Here is a 13932-nt window from a genome sequence, read left to right on the forward strand (position 1 = left end):
ATTCTTCAGGAAGACAAAACTCACACCACAGAACCTTCAGTGATATCGAAGATAAAGCTGAAGACATAGACAAACAAGTTCGTGATCTGATGCAGTTTTTAGTGATAACAAGCATGTCTATACAAGTGTGAAATCTACTCAAGATATAGCGATCACTGAAGAAACCTTAGCGTTATTCTAGTGTCAACGATCAAATGAATCTTGTTGAACAAGATTAGTTTTTGTCTTGTTCTTCTACACACAAATGACAAACCCATACCTCTCAAAATAAAGTACTATACGAAGTCATTTTATTATGTCCAAGCGTGCTTACCTACTTTGTGAAAGACTACTGTTCATATATGGCAAAAGCCTGTATATCTGGAACAAAGGACAAACTCACCTCTAGAAGCTTGCCACGTGCTTTGTACCGTCTGACTTGCATTTAATGCAACAAGTATAATAGCTAAAAAGCTCTTCCTTCTAAGCAATAAGGATATCTAGAGGAAGCAAACTATTGCCAAGAATTCTTACTTCTTAAAGATCAACTCTCTACCTAAGAGAAATTCTTCTTCCCAAGCTTAAGAGTTCTCAACCTTTTCTTTTTTAGCAAGTCTTTTCTTTATTGCTTTCTATATCTTGTATGTTTCTTTGATTGTTTAGATAATTCTGTATCTTATCTCTTTTGTAAACAATTTGTAGAATTATGTATTGATCTTCTTTGTCAATAAAGGATTTTAAAAAGTGAAAGCTGCTGTGTTTGTATTCATCCCCCCTTATACAAACTGTTAACTTTAAACTCTTGTAGATCTGGCTGGAACCAACAAGTGGTATTAGGCCGGTGTTTGTTTTAGTGTCTATCAGTGTTTTTTTATTGGTGTTTTTATTATCTTTTTTTTCTAGATAATTTATATACCATTCTTATGGCATTGCAAAACACAAACACAAACTTTCACGACAATAACTCTTTTGCCAAACCACCCTGGTTCATCAAAGACAACTTTAGTCTTTGGAAGAATCAGATGTCTATTTTCTTAGAAGGTGTGGATCATGAGATTCCATACTATATTGAAAATGGATCCTATGCTCCATTTGCAATTCTCGAGCAGTTTTTTCTACTGCTACAACTACCACCATTCCTGAAAGGCAGATTCTGACACTACCTCATCAATGGAGTGACGAAAACAAGAAGAAAATGGCTTTAGATACTAGAGCTAGATCTATAATGGCCATGTCTTTTCCTGACAAAGTTTATCACTCCGTTATGAAGTTAAAAACCTCGAAAACCATGTGGGACACTCTTTGTGGTCAATATGAAAGTGCTTCTAAAGTACAAGAATCGAGGAAGATAAATTTAGTAAAACAATATATGAAAGTTTTCTCTGTGGAAAATCTGAATCGTTGTCTGAAGTACATCAATGTTTTAATTGTCTTCTTATTGATTTAAGGACAGTTGTAAGAGAATATTCCAACTCCGAGACCCTGACAAAGTTCTTAGAATGTTTTCCAGAATCATGGGATATATATACCATGTGTCTCAAGATGTCTAAGGATATATCCTCCCTTTCTCTTAGTTCTCTTTATGATATATTGCTTAATGATGAGCAATCCCGTCAGCTGAAGAAGAATCTTCTTAAAGATTCAAAAAAAAAAATGAAAAGCTCTCCTTTAGTTTTGATATTTGAAAATCTTTCAGCTGATCCTTTTATTTCTTCTATTTCTTCTTATTCTCTTGCTATCACTGAGTTAGATGCTTCTAACTCTAAGGACTTAATAGACTTTGATTTATCAGAGTTTGATAAATCACCGACCCTCCTTACAAACTCTTTCAGAAGGTTTGCCAGAAAAAGTAATTTTCGCAGATATCCTTTTCTGACTATCGCTGATAAGCCAAAGGCAAATCTTATTGACAAGGCCTCAGCTGACTGTGTCGGTCCCAACCAAATCTACAAGAGTTTATAGGTAACAATTTGTAAAGGGGGGGGGGTGAATACAAACACAATAACTTTCACTTTTAAAAATTATATATTGGTAAAGAAGATCAATACAAATTTTACAGATTGTTTGCGGAAGAGATAAGATACAGAACCTATTTAAACAATCTAAGATATAAAAAAAACAAATAGCAATAAGAAAAGATTTGCTACAAGAAATAAGGTAAGAAGAAATGTGCTTTTCACTTATTAAACTGAATCTTTCTCTTTAGATAGAGAGTAGAGAGATAGAGAAGTAACTTCTTGGATAAATTTAGAGTAAGGAAGATGATAACTGAGAGGAGAACCACTCAACTATTTATACCCATTGCATTAAATGCAATTCAGAAGGTACAAAGCATATGGCAAGCTTTTGTAGAAAAGCTTGTTCTTTGTTACAATATACAGTCCTTTTGGCTGTATATGAACAGTCCGCTTTCATAAAGTAGGTAAGCACGTTTAGAGTCAAAGGAATGGCTCCGTACTGTACAATACTAAGATAGGTATGAGTTTGTCCTTTGTTTGCAGAAAGACAAGACAAAAACTAATCTTGCTTGACAAGATTCATTTGATCGCTGAACACTAGAATGAAGCTGAAGGTCTCATAAGTGTTTGCTAAATCTTGTGCAAACTTTACACTTGTGTAGACGAGCTTGTTATCACTGAAAACCACTTCAGATCCCGAACTTGCTGGTCTCTAATATTCAGCTTCAGTCTTCGACATTGCTGAAGGATCTGTGGTGTGAGTTGTGTCTTCTTGAAGTATATCGGTCTATGAACGAATTACAATACATGTTCAACAATCACTGAACAAACTCAGTGAAGATCGCTGAAACTAAATACAAAGATAATACCCTTCGATAGATAAAAGGATTATCATCAAATCATTGAGAGAGAGGATCGCCAATCTCCATCTATTTGATGATAACAAAGCAACATAAAGAAAATTGCGTAAGTTACATCAGTAAGGAAAAGATACTAGTAAACTATTTGTCCCTTTTAAATGTTTTGGGATCTTTTTCAGTGATACAAATTACTATGTAAATTTACTTAAAGTTGTAAAGGATTCAAGTTCAAGGATAAAACTGACATAATAATGATAATTGAAACTGGAACCATATTCACTGACTAGAAAGGTGTCAGTGAATGTAAGAGATTTGGGACTCAAAAATACTTGTCCCTTTTACGCTTTTCAGGGATCTTTTTCAGTAAACTGATATTTCCATTGAATATTAAATAAGAGAAAATATTGCAAGTCATTAATCAGTACTGGTAGACCTGATATATAAAGGCTATACATGAAAGTACATAAAAAAATAAGGTTAGAAGATAGAAATGACGTCTAATCTAAGTTGCTGAAGTTGAGATACCCAGGGACCTCTTCTCCATGCTACTTGCGTCTCAACATCTCCTTTATGATCTTTTACTCCATCACCTCTTCAAATATATCATCATTAAGCCAAGTCCTTAAATACTTCAAGTGATCTATCAGACAGAGGTGGAACTCTAATACTCGTTGGTTACAATATTCACTGTCATAGTCAATGAATGTAAGTCCATGCTCAGGTTTCACGTGCAATGTGTTGGGTATGTAAGGACCCTTCACAGGTAGTGTTAAGTTCAATTTTGAGAGATCCGGCTTCTTTCGATCTTCCAAAATTTCATACAAAGAGAACTTTGTCTCATGCTTATTCTTCTAGGATGGTCCATCTTCAAATTCTAAAAGTTTTTTTCTTCTAGAAGGAGGCTTCTTTGGCAAGGATGGACTTCGACGATCTTGGACACCTTGTTGAATAGATCGTTCAAGATGTCTTCAATTAGTAACTTGTGCTTTGACGTTGATCGCTGAATAGCCTGTCAAATCTCCAGCCATTCATCGGAGCTATATTGCCCGAGGTAAGAAGGGTACTCGGTGACAAAATTTTAATTCTCTCTGAAGATGACCATTGAGATAAGGAGTACACCATCCTTTATCTGTCCGCTGATGGTGACGTTTCAGATCTTGTGGGGACTTATCCTTTTTTCGATCCATTTCTTGAACCATTTGAGATCTCGGTCCTTTAGTGTCAGTGCCCGTTGATGTTCTCGTTCATCTTGTGGTAATAGCTGGGCCTGAGCTTTGACTGGATCTTTTTTCTTGAGCTTCCCTTTGGTTAGAGCTTGGGTAGCTAGAGTCTTGGCCAACTCTAGATTGTGCTTCAGTTGTTGACAGTGTATTCTCTGCTGTTCTTTGGCTTTAAGGGACTCTTCTCTTTCAGCTTCAGTGAGGAAATCAAACTCGCCACAACCAGAGGTATGAAGAGGGATTTTTACTCTAGTTTGGTCGAGCTGATTTAACAGCTGAATCCTCCTCTAGTCTTCATCAGCTTCTGATGTTGGAATTATTGCTCGATTTTCATTTGATGGACTAGAAGGGTAGGTTGGTGCAGAGAGTAGAAGAGTAGAGGGCTCATATTTTGAGGAAAAGGGAACGAACCTAGAGCATTGAGCTACCTTTGATGGATCAATCGCCTTGAAAATGATGGCAAGGTTCCCTTCTTCAGCCACTCCCTTGTCTTTGGAGGAGTGCTGGTTCTTTGAGACTGATGGTCTCTCCCGTGGGAAGCTAGTTCCCTAAGGGAGACTCCCTTCTGCACTAGTCTTGGATGGTACTGAATGATGAAGTCGTCATTGTCTTCGTCTTCATCATCATCGTCGTCTTCAAGATCCTTTCCAGCATCAGGAATATGAGGTTCTTCATCCTCATCTTCCTTCATCATCTTCATCATCATCCTCATCACCAACATTTTGCAATGCAGAGGTGGTGGGATGGTCATCATGAGTACCAGGAGCTATCATGGCATCATCATCATCCTTAGCGTCAGCATCAATGTCAGCTTCAGTGGTGATGGCATCCTTAGCGACAGGGATTAAGGCATCTGCATGAGGGTCTTCAGCGGTCTCCAAGGCAATAATTTTTCATCCTCGTCTTTCTCCCCCTATTTTTCATCAGCAAGACACGCGGTGATAGATCATTTAGACTTGGAGGTCTTCAAAGTGTTGCTCGATGTTGGAGAGAGCTTCTGCCTGGAGTAGGTTGAATGCAGCGACCCGTTACAGTTGCTGATGGTCTAAAACTATGAACTTAGGTTCAGGTACCGGGGCTGGTTGCTGCATGAGCTGAAAGATCTGATGTAGCAGCATGCCTGGTGAGCTGAGCCTGGACTTTGTCGGCTTTCCTGACTAGAGCAGCGACAACCTTAGTGTTGGCTTTGACCTCCATCTTCACTTCTTTCAGGGACTCCTTGACGTTACGAACCTCATTTTTGACATCTGAGAGGTCGCTAGTACTTTTTCTTTCGAAGGCATTGCCATGTGTACCTCGTCCATTTTGTCAAGGATGGTGCCCACAACAGGCAGTGTCAGCTTGATGTCCTCAGCCATGTCATAGACATCTATCTCTATGGATGTGGGTTCAGTTTCTAAAGGACCTATAGAAACAAAAGGACTTTGAGCATAAGATAGCTCAGTATTAGAAATAAAGAAAGAAGGGTAGGTTAAGATTGTACCTGAGGGGTCCTCAGTGTCATCTGAAGGATTGATATTGGTAATAGCACACGTGCCTTCATAAGGAGAGGCAACAAGTATCTAAGGCACCTCGAGATGAGCAACATCAGGTCATGTGGTGAGGGCTTTACCACCAGTGGGGACAACCATTGATGATCATCAGCACGAGTGATTTAGACCAAATGAGAGGAAGAAAAAATGATGGCTGAGAAAGCACGTGAGTATTCAACAGTGAGAGTGCTGATATTCACACTTTCAGTGATTTAGGTCACTAAAGTGGTTGGGAGAATGGCCACGTGTACAAAGTGTCCGAATAGAGCACTGAAGAGCTTGGTTAGGGTAATGAGTGTGCCTCGGGAGTAAGGCTATCTTCAATAGTTGAGACCTTTTGAGATGTCCCCGCTAGAAATGTGGTTTACCCGTTTTTAGATTTCTTGACCTTCATTAAAGGACCAAGATTGGCTTCAACTTGCGTCCTCTTAGAGGATAAGGTGGTGGTAGTCAGGATATACTGTGAGGGGTTTGTCCCAATATTAACCACCGTATAGAGAGAAGAATAAGAAGAAGCAAGGAGGGTAGAAGAGCCATTGGCTATCTTCATTATTGGGATGAAGAGACCAATATCTGTCCGCTTAGACTTGTGGTCTAGAATCCTAGACCCAAGACGAAAGATGGGTACATTACCTTCAGCGGGGTAGTTGGCACCTAAGATCCTTGAGAGAATCCCGCTGAGAAAAAGAGTGTGGGGCAGCACCTTCTCACGCTGGCGCTTGTTCAGCTTATGTACCAGGTCGTCGAAGATCAAAAAAGCGTAGTTCATGTTGATCTGCCTGATCACTAAGATGCCAATGTTCAGCGTGACAAGTGAGGCCTGATCCTGGCCGTCGGTATTCCCGCCCATGCACTGGATGAAGTGCGAGCAGAGGTACTTCCATACCGCAGACATGCGGTTCTTCTCAATCTTCGTCAGCGATTTGTTGGGCTCGTTGGAATCCTTCTTCAAGGGCCAGTTGTAGCCAATGTCGTCCAAGGTTTTAATGATGTACTCAGTTTCTAGCTCCTTGGCGAATGGCATAGTCTTTGGGAGATGAAGGGAAGTCCTGACGGTTGGAACGCCAAAGCTGACAGTCATTCGGTTGAAGGTAAAGAAGATATTTTCAACCTTGTTCCTAGCTTTGTCCTTGTCTTCATTGGCTTCAGCAGTAAACCAGAATTGCTGAAGGAATTCTTTGACTATAATGGGCTCGAAGGAAATAACAAGTCCTAGCACAAAGTTCTTGAGGAACCTGGATGCATCTGCAAACTGGGGCTTTGTTGTAGGAACGTCGAACAGACCGACATGGTTGTTGGTTTGAATGAAATCTCATCTAAGGAGAAGTTCACGCTATGGGCAGTCATTTCTATTTAAAAAAAGAAGATAAGAAGATGCATAGATTCATGTTAGAAATGCAGTTTAGGATAAAGTTTTGAAAAAAAAACTTTCTTTTGAAAAATCCAGAAAGAGATTAGGGTTTTTCAAGTAGATTAGGGTTTTTCAAGCAGATTAGGGTTTTGAAACTTGGTTTAAAATCAAGAAGAAGAATGATTCTTAACCTGTTTGTTTGTATTTAAAAGAAGCAAGAATAGTTTTTAAATAACAAATAAAGTTTCGAAGAAGAAAACAAAAAAATAAGAATAAACGATACAAACCTGTTTTGATTATTAAGGAAGAAAAACTGGTTCAAAGTTTAGGGAAGCTTTGGTGTTCTTGATTGCACAAAGTCTTGAGAGCAAGAGTTCTTGAGAGAATTTTTGTAAGCATAAAGGAAAATATGAGAGGGTATCTCATATATTTATAGTTATGATGAGAGAGAAAGAAGAGAGAGGGAAAAACGGCTCTTCAAAAAAGATGTGCAATGATGAAAAACTTTGCACATCATCACCCTATGATTGGGTGGAATAATAATGGACCACGTGTGTCAGAAGGATGCGCGCATAACGAGAGTTCATGATTCAAAAACTTTAATGAAGTCATAAAAATATGGCCGCTCATTATCTTTTTTCTTTTAAAACATCACTGGATAAAGAAAGAGTCCATTGATAATTTTAAAATTCTTTTAAAACACAAGGATCACTGAATAAGAAAGATCAGTGAAGGTTTTAAGATAAGAAAAGAAAAACAAATCTTAAAAGTAAGATACATTTGTTGAAGAATTTCATTGATAGAGAAACATTGAATCATTTCACCTTTTAAAACATTTTAATCATTGAATAGGAAAGATTTAGCGGTGGTTTTTTTTAAGAAAAGAAAAGTAGATATACCTTAAAGATATAATTACTCAAGAGTTCAATGACCAGAGGAAACACTAAAACGTCTCTTTTAAAACATTTTGATCATTGAATAAGAAAGTTCAGTGATAGTTTTAAGATTTTAGAAAAGAAGATAAGTATATATATCATAGAGAGAAATATACATTTACTCAAGAGTTTAGTGAAATACTAAGAATACTAAATCATTTCACCTATGTATCACTGAGTATTGCTTAGAGCTGAAGGAATTAATCCTCAACGTTCAACATTCTAAGCTTACTGATTAAGATGTTAAATCTTGTCTCGTCAAGATGCTTTGTAAAAAGGTCAGGGAGTTGGTACTCTGTAAGTACAAAGTGAAGTTTATAGCACGATCTCTGATAAAATGATATCTGATCTCAATATGTTTGTCTTGGAGTGAAGAACATGGTTGTTTGCAATTGCAATGACACTAGTGCTACCACAATAGATAGGGATATTTGAGAGCTGAAAATCTTAATCGCTAAGATGGTTTTTCATCCAAAGGATTTAGGCACAAAAGCTTCCAGCGGAAACATATTCAACATCAGCAGTTGATGTGGACACTGAGTTTTTCTTTTTACTTGTCCAGCTCACCAACTTTCTATCTAGAAGCTGACAGCCTCCAGTGGTTCTTTTCCTATCAATTTTGAAAGATCTACAAAATCACTATATGCAAAACCAATTAGTTCGAAACCTGAGTTCTTAGGATACCAAAGGCCCAGATTAGGAGTTCCCTTTAGATATCTGAATATGCGTTTTACAACAATCAGATGACAATCAGATGCGATTCCTCAGGTTCAGATTGATATCGTGCACATAAACAAGTAGAGTACATAATAACAGGCTGGCTGGCTAGCTGTGAGATACAACAGGGAGCCGATTATCCCTTTATAAACAATAACGTTACAAGCTTTCCATTTGGAATCTTGTTCAACGAGAGGGTAGAAGTCATTGGAGTCTTCATAGATGAACTGTTGAGTAAGTAAATTTCTTCAACATATCCCTGACATACTTACACTGGTTGATAAAGATGCCTTTATCAGATTGTTTGATCTGAAGACCTAGAAAGTAAGTCAGTTCTCCCATCATGCTTATATGATATTCTTTCTTCATGCGTTGAGTGTAGTGAAAACACAAAGAGGGATTAGTAGAACCAAATATAATATCATCGACATAAATTTGGACTAGAATGATATGACCTTTGACTTTCCTAAGAAATAGGGTCTGGTCAATCTTTCCACGAATAAATTTCTCAAAGATGAGAAAAGAATAAAGGGCGTCATACCAGACACGAGGGGTCTCTTTTAACCCATAAAGAGATTTATCCAATCGCTAGACATGATTAGGATATTTTGGGTCAAGAAACCCTGGAGGTTGTTCAACATAATCTTCCTCCTAAAGTTTTTCATTCAGAAAAGCATTCTTTACATCCATTTGGTAGACTTTAAAGTCCCTATGGGTAACATAGGCTAGGAATAGTCGAATAGCTTCTAGTTTGGCCACTGGTGCAAATGTTATGTCATAATCGATTCCTTCTTCTTGCCTGTATCTCTGAGCAACAAGATGAGCCTTGTTAAGGGTTATAATTCCTTGTTCATCCAACTTATTACGATAAATTCACTTGGTGACTATCACAATTTTGTCAGATGAACGCAGACAAGGTACCAGACTTTGTTTCTATCAAATTCAATGAGTTCTTGTTGTATAAAAGTGACCCATCTTGGGTTAGTGATAGCCTCATTGATTTTTTTGGGATTAACTAAAGAAAGAATGTTGACAAAGAGACATATGTTACCTAGACCACGACATGTCTGAATACCTGCATTTGGATCACCAAGAATTTGATAGATTAGATGGTCTTTTTGATCTATCGCTGAGCTGGTTGAAGATAATCTTATGAGATTAAGGGCTCATGCATAGAAGATGAGGCATCAGCAACAGAGGTTTCAACAACAGGTTGGATTGCTAAAGGAGCCTCAAAGAGCGATTCATCAACTGATAGAGGGTCAGTGACTGAAGGAGATTCAGCGACTGAAGGGTAAATATTTGAAATAGAAGGGGGTAAGTGACCAATAGAAACGACAATAGTCCCTGAAGAGGACTTATTTCCATTACTAGTCATATTCGGAACGATAAATGAATCAATGTCAGCTTCTGGGAGGTCAACGTTCGGTTGATTGCTGAAGGAAGCTTTAGGTTCTCCATAGTGAGATATCATCTAGTTATCCAACTTTTCATCATCTTCAGAGATGGGTTTAGAGTTAGCTGATTGAGACTCATCAAAGGTGACATGAATAGATTCCTTTATTGTTTGTCGTATTTTGTTGAATACTCTGAAGGTTTTAGACACTGAAGAATATCCAAGAAAGATTCCTTCATCAGCCTTGAAAGATTTCATAAGCTGACTTCTTGAATCTCTTGACGATCAACGATTGATTCTGTGTAAAACAAGTAGTGCTGACAACATCTGTCCAGAATTGAGTAGGGAGACGAGATTCACTAAGCATTGATCGATCAGCTTCGATGATCAGTTGATTTCTCCTTTCAGCGACCCTATTTTGTTGTGGAGTGATCAAAGCTGATGAGTTATGTGACATTCCCTTGTTCAAAAAGAAGTCATCAATGGTACTGTTTTTGAATTCAATGCCGTGATCACTCCTGATAGACCATACTCTGATATTGTTCAGTACTTCTATGCATTTGACGAACGAGATGATTTCTTCAGGTGCACCACTTTTAGATCTGAGAAAAAAGACCTAAGTGTACTTGGAAAACTTGTCAACAATAACGAGCGTATATTTCTTTTCAGCTATGGATTGCACGTTAACTAGACCAAATAAATCCATGTGCAATAGCTGAACCGGATAAGTCACTGAAGGGACTTGCTTATTTTGAAGCTAGCCTTTGTCTACTTTCCCTTTTCCCACGTTGAGCAAAGAGAATCTTATGCAAAGGGGTGCTGAGGAAGGCCCGTGACAAGATCCTCTTAAGACAACTCATTCAACGTCTTGAAGTTGAGATGAAAAAGCCGTTTGTGCCATAGTCAGTTGATATTTGAAGAGGCTTTAGAAAGAAAGCAACTATGCTTAGAGAAAATAGTTGATATCTTATTGTACTTCTCCTTCAGTTTCAGGTACTTGTACCTTTGAGGACTGAAGAAGGATGGGAGGTTGGATAATGGCGTCGCATTTTTCTTTGACCTGCATTCACTCGCAAAGTGACCTTTGCGTTGAAAGTTGTAGCAGCTCGCTAAAGCCTTGTCAATGGGGTTTGACTTTGGCTTTTTAGCTATAGTCAGCGAAGGAGAATTGCAATAGTTGCTTTTTCTGGAAAACCTCCTGAAAGAGTTAGTTAGAAGGGCCAACGACACATCAAACTCTAAAAGATCAGCGTCTGATAAGCCCTCAGAGTTAGAAGGATCTAACTTAGTGATAGACACATAAGAAATAGAAGAAGTAGAAGAAATAGAAGGGTCAGTTGAAGGGCTATCAGAGATCAAAGCTAACAAAGAGCTTTTCATTTCCCTGGAGTCTTTGAGAAGATTTTTCTTCAGCTGACGGGATTGATCATGATTAAGCAACATCCCAGAAAGAGAATTGAAAGAAAGGGGGGACATGTCCTTGGACATATTGAGACACATGGTATATTGATTCCATGCTTCTAGTAAGCATTCAAGGAATTTTCTCAGTGTCTCGGAGTTGGAATATTCTCTTCCAACTGTCCTCAAATCAATAAGAAGACAATTAGATCGTTGATGTATTTCAAACAAAGATTCAGTTTTTTCACAAAGAAAACTTTCATATTGTCTTACTAGATTAATATTCTTCGATTCTTGTACTTCAAAAGTACCTTCATATTGAACACATAAAATATCCCACATGGATTTCGAGGTTTTAAGCTTCATCATTGAGTGATATACCTTGTCAGGAAGAGCCATGGCTATTATAAACCTCGCACGAGTGTCTAAAGCCACCTTCTTCTTGTCTTCATCACTCCATTGATGAAGGAGCTTTGGAATATGCCGTTGAGAAATAGCAGCAGTCGTAGCAGTTGCAGGAACTGCTAAAGGGATATCGGATGGAACATAAGGTCCATTCTCTATATAGTATGGAATTTTAGGATCCACACCTTCCAAGAAGAGTGATGTGGTTTCTCCAAAGACTAAAGTTGTCTCTTATAAACCGGAGAGGTTTGGCAAGAGAGCCATTATTGTGAAAGTTGATGCTAGTTTTGTAAAACCATTTTGAAAGGAATAAATTATGTAAAGAATAAAAGATAATAAAACACCAATAAAACAACAATACAACACAAAAAGCAAACACTACTCTGACACCACTTGTTGGTCCCAGCCGGTCTACAAGAGTTTATAGGTAACAATTTGTAGAAAGGGGGGGGGRGGGATGAATACAAATACAATAACTTTCACTTTTAAAAATTATATATTGATAAAGAAGATCAATACAAATTTTACAGATTGTTTGCTGAAGAGATAGGATATATAACCTATCTAAACAATCTAAGATACAAAAAAAAAACATATAGCAATAAGAAAAGATTTGCTACAAGAAATAAGGTAAGAAGAAATGTGTTGTTCACTTGTTAATGTGGATCATTCTCTTTAGACAGAGAGTAGAGAGAGAAGTAACTTTTTAGGTAAATTTAGAGTAAGGAAGATGAAAATTGAGAGGAGAACCACTCAACTATTTATACCCATTGCATTCAATGCAATTCAGAAGGTACAAAGTACATGGCAAGCTTTTAGAAGAAAGCTTGTTCTTTGTTACAATATACAGGCCTTTTGGCTGTATATGAACAATCCTCTTTCATAAAGTAGGTAAGCACGTTTAGAGTCAAAGGAGTGGCTCCGTACTGTACAATACTTAGAAAGGTTGGGTTTGTTCTTTGTGTGCAGAAGGAAAAGACAAAAACTAGTCTTGCTTGACAAGATTCATTTGATCGCTGAACATTGGAATGACGCTGAAGGTCTGATCAATATTCGCTAAATCTTGTGCAGACTTCACACTTATATAGACAAACTTGTTATCACTGAAACCACTTCGATCATGAACTTGCTGGTCTCTAATCTTCAGCTTCTATCTTTGACATAGCTGAAGGATCTGTGGTGTGAGTAGTGTCTTCTTGAAGTATAGCGGTCTCTGAATGAATTACAATACATGTTCAGCAATCACTGAACAAACTCAGTGAAGATAGCTGAAACTAAATACATATATAATACACTTCGATAAATAAAAGGATCATCATCAAATATTTGAGAGAGAGGATCAACAGTCTCCCCCTGTTTGATGATAACAAAGCAACATAAATAAAATTGCTTAAATTACATCAATAAGGAAAATGTACTAGTAAAATACTTATCCCTTTTAATTGTTTTGGGATCTTTTTCAGTGATACAATTTACTTATGTAAATTTATTAAAAGTTGTAAAGGATTACAAGTTCAAGGATAAACTGACATAATAATGGTAATTGAAATTGAAAGTATATTCACTGACTAGAAATGTGTTAGTAAATGTAAGAGAATTAGAACTCATTAATACTTGTCCCTTTTACTCTTTTCAAGAATCATTTTTAGTGTACTAATATTTTCATTGAATATTAGACAACACAAAATATTACAAGTCATTCATCAGCACTGGTAGACCTAATACATAAAGGCTATACATTGAAGATACATAAAAGAAAATAAGGTTACAAGATAGAGAGGACGTCTAATCTAAGTTGCTGAAGTTGAGATACCCAGGGACGTCTTCTCCAAGCTTGTTGCGTCTCAACATGTCCTTTATGATCTTGCACTCCATCACCTCTCCAAATATATCATCATTGAGCCAAGTCCTTAGATAATCCAAGTAATCTATCAGACAGAGGTGGAACTTTGATACTCGCTGGAACCTGTATTCACCGTCATAGTTAATGAACATAAGTCCATGCTCAGGTTTAACTTGCACAGTGTTAGGTATGTAAGGACACTTCACAGACAGTGTCAGTTTCATCTTTGAGAGGTTCGGCTTCTTTCGATCCTTCAGAATTTCATCCAAAGAGAATTTTGTTTCATGCTCGTTCTTCTGGGATGGTCCATCTTCAGGATTTGAGAGGTGTTTTATTCT

This window comes from Cynara cardunculus, unplaced genomic scaffold, assembly GCF_001531365.2.
Source record: "Cynara cardunculus var. scolymus isolate 2C unplaced genomic scaffold, CcrdV1 Un_Scaffold_407, whole genome shotgun sequence".
NCBI lineage: Eukaryota > Viridiplantae > Streptophyta > Magnoliopsida > Asterales > Asteraceae > Cynara > Cynara cardunculus.